This window comes from Engraulis encrasicolus, chromosome 21 (assembly GCF_034702125.1).
Source record: "Engraulis encrasicolus isolate BLACKSEA-1 chromosome 21, IST_EnEncr_1.0, whole genome shotgun sequence".
Lineage (NCBI taxonomy): Eukaryota > Metazoa > Chordata > Actinopteri > Clupeiformes > Engraulidae > Engraulis > Engraulis encrasicolus.
In genome coordinates, this window is record NC_085877.1 from 27,670,059 (window position 1) to 27,676,058 (window position 6,000).

The following is a 6,000-nucleotide window of genomic DNA, read 5'->3' on the forward strand; positions in this document are numbered from 1 at the left end:
CGTGCCTCACCATCCAAGTGATCATAAAGAAAATAGGCTCTCTCGGCAGCAGAAAAGTGGCGTGCCCGCATACATGCCTCCGCCTCCTCCTTCCACGCCTCGATACTTATGGCCCCATTTCCCCTAAACAATGGGCACTTCTTTTCCCTTGGGACAAAGACCAAACGTTCTGTAGCGGACCCTGCCGGGGCGCTACCATTTAGTGTGCTCGTACTTGTGGCCCGCTGGGCGAGGGAGGCCTTTAAGCGCTCATTCTCGGCTCTTACCTCAGCCAACTCATCCCTAATCTCTTGTGCGTCCCGCGACATGCTGCGGAAACCGATCAAGACAAATTTGGAAAATGCAAAAACTCACAGGGATGGCTGGTCCAAATCCCGAGAGAGGGGCGGTCTCCCAACCTCGGCTGCTGCTCCGCTTCTACAGGAAAAACACAAACTCACAGCGCTTATTCAGTGGTGCTCTTACTTTCAACCAACCACATACATACACTCATTCAACCATTGACCATATGACAAATTTCTATTACAAAGAGTGACAAAACAAAAACCTAAAAAAAATGAAACCAGTGTCTCTGCTCCTATGCCAATCCTGCCCGACTATAAGCCAAAATGTAGTGGGCGAGACCGTTACAGGAAGTAGTTCGACTACGCCACCCCCGGGGGTGGAGCCCCCGGAGGAAATGAATTAGGGGTAGTTACAGATACCCCGGACCAACACACAATGTACCCGCACAATAGATTACCAGGCAAACACAGGTTCGTGCACAATGGAGGCAGAGACAGTGGTGACAATTAATAATTCAAATCTTTATTATTCTTTGCGTTATAAAAATATATTTTTCTCACTCTCTGTAATAAAATATAAAAAGGTACTCACAATTCACAGTAAAGTGCGGAGGGGTGGGTGTGCTGCCACCACACCCGCGGATCTATAAACACCTGCCCCAAAGTATGTTCACGTTAACAGTAAAGTGCAGGGGTGGGTGTGCTGCCACCACACCCACGGATCTGTAAACACCTGCCCCAAAGTATGTTCACTAATTCACAATAAACAACACACCTGGTAGGCCTAAGGCCTTAGAACCCACACTCAGGTTGTCAGACTTTGCCACTAGGGGCTGGCACGGCTAACACAATAGGGCGAATGGCACACCTCAGGATTAACAAAAGAAAAAGTAAAGAAATAGTTCACAACAAACAGAAATAATTCACGGCAAACAAAAACAACAAGAAATCACAGCAAACCATGCAAAATAAATCAAAATCCAGTAAACACATGCAGTTAAATAAGAAATTAGATAATTGAATGAAATAATGAAACAAAAAGGAAATTAGGCACAGCAAACGAAAGAAAACGAAAATCAAAACATGAGGTAAACCAACCCCAGAGGCTCAGCTTCGTGCAGTCCCCTAGTTATCCCCACACTCACTCGTCACTACCTACACACACACTCACACGCACCAACGTACGCACACGCACACACACTGTGGAATGGCTCACACACCAGCTCACACCGAGCCGAGCGCCCACACACACACACACACACACACACACAAATGTCCAATTTCCCGAGGCCGGAGCAGCAGCCGAGATACGGGTTCCCGGCTTCCAGAGGCACCACACAACCGGGGCTAAAAGTCGCCGCTCGTGCACCTAAACGCGTGGTGTGTCTGACCACGGCCACACGAATACAACCCGGAGATGAGGGTGCACCGATGCGCAATTCTCACAGTCGGAGTGCCAATACAGAGGTACACGGCCGAGGCGCCGGTAGCGACCACACTCGGCGTGCAGGAGACGGGAAAAGCGCAAGGTAACCGTTGGTATTGTCCACCGAAGTCCTTGCCAGTGGAGAAGCAAGAGATCACTCTAGCCAAGTAAGAGACGCCAAGTTGGAATCACAACGAGGACAAGAAATGGTCCACATCTCCTAGATCTGAACTGGACACCGCACTCCTCTCGACGGCGAGGGGAGAAGCAACCACAGCATTCGCCGGTGGCGATGAAACGCGCAAAGGGGGACTTTGCAGGCTTACCGAATACTAGCCACTGGCAGTGTTTATGAAGAGACTTCCCATAAGCCTCTACGAGCGGCGTGGTGACGTGTGCCGCAGCGTCAGACTTTCCCTTAAAGGAGCAGCGCTCCACTACACTAACAAGAGATACTGGAACTCTATGGCACTTATATATACTGGAGCTCTATAAGCAACACAAATGTATAAGTGCCTCTCACAAACTGGAAATACATGTAGGCTACAGTATATAGCTTCAACATAACTTGTTCAACCTAGTTATTCTAAGCAAGTACAAGCAAAGTCATTTCGAATATGGCTCAATTCGAAACAGGGAAGGCAGCTGTCCTTCCAGTGAGCTAACTGGACATCGAGTCATGAAGTGTGGATCGAAAAGAAAAATTGCTTTATTTCCTCCCTCGGCAGTTGACTGCATTTGTGGGCGTAACGGGGATATTTGAGGTCAGCATCAGATGCTGACTTCGCTGCCTTGGTACCCAACATGCTGTGCGCCACCTCCCTCTCAACCGGAAACCTGAAAAACAAACATGGCTACTATCCAAGCTACAGTACTACCTTATCATACTCTTTATTCTGACACTTATGTATGTAGATATTGAAAATCGAATGGATAAATCAACATTGTAGTATCTAAATATGCTGTCGCTAGATCTATTTATAGCCTATTTTACATTCCGCCGTCTGACGATCATTCACCGTTCATATAGCATGCATAAGCTAAGCGCTAACGTGATGAACGTAACTCCCGCCATAGAATCGCCGTAACATCAAATGCGCAAGGCAGCGCACTCGTTAGTGCCGTTCGTAACGGCTGCCTCATCAGCTAACTTCACCTATCTGATCAGTGATCTGTTTATGTAGGAGGAGAGTCATCGAGTCACTGCCTCCCGTTTCGAATTGAGCCTATGTCCTTTCACTCCGCGGCCATCTTGGCTACACCTCAGGGTCGCAATTTGGGTCGCAATTTCAGATTAGTACAGTGTTGCCAGATTGGGCGGTTGCCCGCCCAATTGGACTACTTGGGATGGCTGTCTGCTGGTAAAAACGTGAAAAATTGGCCATGTGGCGTTTTTTTAAAATAAGTTTTGTGCCCATAGAAACCAATGCAATCTGTTGAATTTGGCCGGAATTTAGCGCATTTTGGTGGTTTTTGAGAACCTTTTGGGCGGGTTTTGATCAGACAAATCTGGCAAGACTGATTAGTCAGACCAGGTGAGTCGAGGCTGCGAGGTGATTGGATAAATGACAGCGCAGCTCAGCAAGCAATTGGCTCTTGTTGCCGGCCAGGTGCAAGCATGTGCCATATTGGCATAACAAACTACCCCTGTTCATTCCTATGGACGCTTTCTGAAGTGGTCTGTCTCCTTATATACAGACAGTCTCTGGTACAAGTGTACATGAACACGGGAATGTTTAGTTATCTTCTGATGTGTTTTTCTCCAAGTGTGAAAAGAAAAAGCAGTCTTCAACTGCCATGTTTATGTTGCCTCTCATGGTGAGAGGTCTTCTGCAGTAAGATGTGTGTATGCCTGTGTAGCTGACATAATTATGAAGAAACTCTGGTCATATGAATTATGGATGAACCATCATGAATCCAGCTCTCGTCTTAAATGTGATGAAATGAATATATGCAATAGGCTGTAAAATCCACTGCTTTATCGTTCTGTCTGTGCAGGCTGGTGGAAAGCTGCCTTCTTCACCCTGCTGGTTCTGGCACTGCTGGGTCTGGGCCTACTGTTTCTGGCATACCGGAAAGGTCAGGGCTTAACATGTACATAATGGTTGTGAAAATTTAAGAACAGAATTACTATTAAACTTGCAAATAGTGTTTAGTTTTTTTGGTGTGAGAATCAATATGTAAAACTGAAACTATTTTAGAACTGTACATGGGTTTGGAACGGCTATGTATGAAAGTATTCTTTGTGTGATTTGTATTTGTAGGCTATCTTTCCAAGAAAGGTATCGTCTTTGGCATTGAAGAAAGGTCACCATGTACTGGAACAGGTCTTCATTTTTTTTCATTTACACTAATATTTGTAATATCCATACATACTTCTTGAAAGCCAATTGCCTTTTTCCCCCTTAATTTTATTTTGGCTAGCCTACTTGTTTGTCAAAACAAGTCTGTTTGCCAAAGCTGTCAGTTGTAGAGCATCAGTCAACAAATGGCCTTCGCAGACACTATATCCATATTTAGTTTCACTTTCATTTTCTGCACATTGTTTCTAGCATATATTTTTTCAATATCTTTCACCTAACCAATAATTGCACTGCAGAATACGTATTCTTTTAATGAAATGCCGCCCTATCATTAACTAACAACACAATATTTTCCTGCTTCTGCTATAACTGTTACATTCATCACCACCATCATTACTGAAGAAACAGTTGCACTCAAAGGTATGTTTTGATTCACATTTTTATCCAGTCATTTATAATACAACACTGTGTATAAAACATTTTGATGTTCACACATTGTACTTGAAAAGAAGCAGGGGATATTGGACGGAGAGTTGAGAAAATACAGATAGCAGAATCAATCAACATCATGAGACCAGGTAAATGCTATATTCAAGAAAGCATAAGGATGTTTGCTTTAAGTCAGTATGTAAACAAATAAACAAATAGACAATTTGTTTCCAGGTATGTCTGAGAAGTCAACAACAATGGACTCTCAAGTTATACAAATACCAGGTAAAAGCACACACCATAATCGAGGATATAGCAAAACCAATAGGGCCTACTTTTGGATTCATTAAAGATAATGACTGTTTTCCATATCTGTCTGAATAAACACAGGACTGGCTACAGTGAAAATATGTGCAGGTACAGTACATAACAAGATCAATACATTATACCAAATAAAGCCTCTACAAAATACAATAATGCGACCCGATCCTCACAAAAAAAGTACAAAGAAAATATTTAATAAATTGTTTATTTTTTATTATTCAGGCAATTCACATTTGTAGGCTACTAGGCGCCTCTGTCTGTAACAATAATATAAATGTTTTGTTTTTTCTTTCAGTGAATCTTACACCAGATGAAAACACAGCTCCCAGTTTCCTGAAAGTCAAAAATAAATCCATCACATGTGTAGATCCAGGCAGAATGGCTGCTCAGGGAACCCAAGATCCTCATGTTCTGTGTAAAGAGAGATTCAGCTCAGACCAGCACTACTGGGAGGTGAGGGGTGATCGAACAGTGCAAGGCTTACCTGATCTACAGAGGTGGGAGTCCTGGTATGTGGGAGTGTGCACATCTAAAGCAGCAGCAAGTAAGATCAGACTTCATCTAACTCCAGAAAATGGTTACTGGGTTCTTCACTATAAGAAAGGAACTGGATTCTACACCAATGCTGAAACGGCTGTCAGGTTATCGGTGGGCTACTTTACCATACTTGGAGTGCACCTTGACTGTGAGAAACAGACATTATCATTTTATGATGCCACTAATCAAAATCACATTTGTACTTTCCACAACATTCCTCCACTGAAGACATTCATTCCAGTCATCTGCCCTGGTGTGAAAAATGGAGATATGATGTGGATTGATGGTAAACATTGTGTGTGAATTACTGCTGAGTACAGAGGGGGATAAAAGACAAAACATGGTATTGGTAACTAGAATGGAAAAAATGAAGGCGAAAAAGAGTAAAGAACATCTGAATGAAGAGTGAAACATTTTTGATTATGGCAAAGCCTAACACTGAAAGTTCATGCATGGCTCCTGTTTCCATTACCTATTATTTGTTATGCATGTATTGTATATGCATTTGTATCATCTTATTTTTATCTATGCATCGCATTGCATCAGCTGGGTTTGCACTGCAGTAATGCACATTGATTTTGACTGTATAAGCAGCTACCAGTGTTCTGTTATGATTAACTTGGAAATCGGAAGAGTGTGTGTGTGTGTGTGTGTGTGTGTGTGTGTGTGTGTGTGTGTGTGTGCGTGCGTGCGTGCG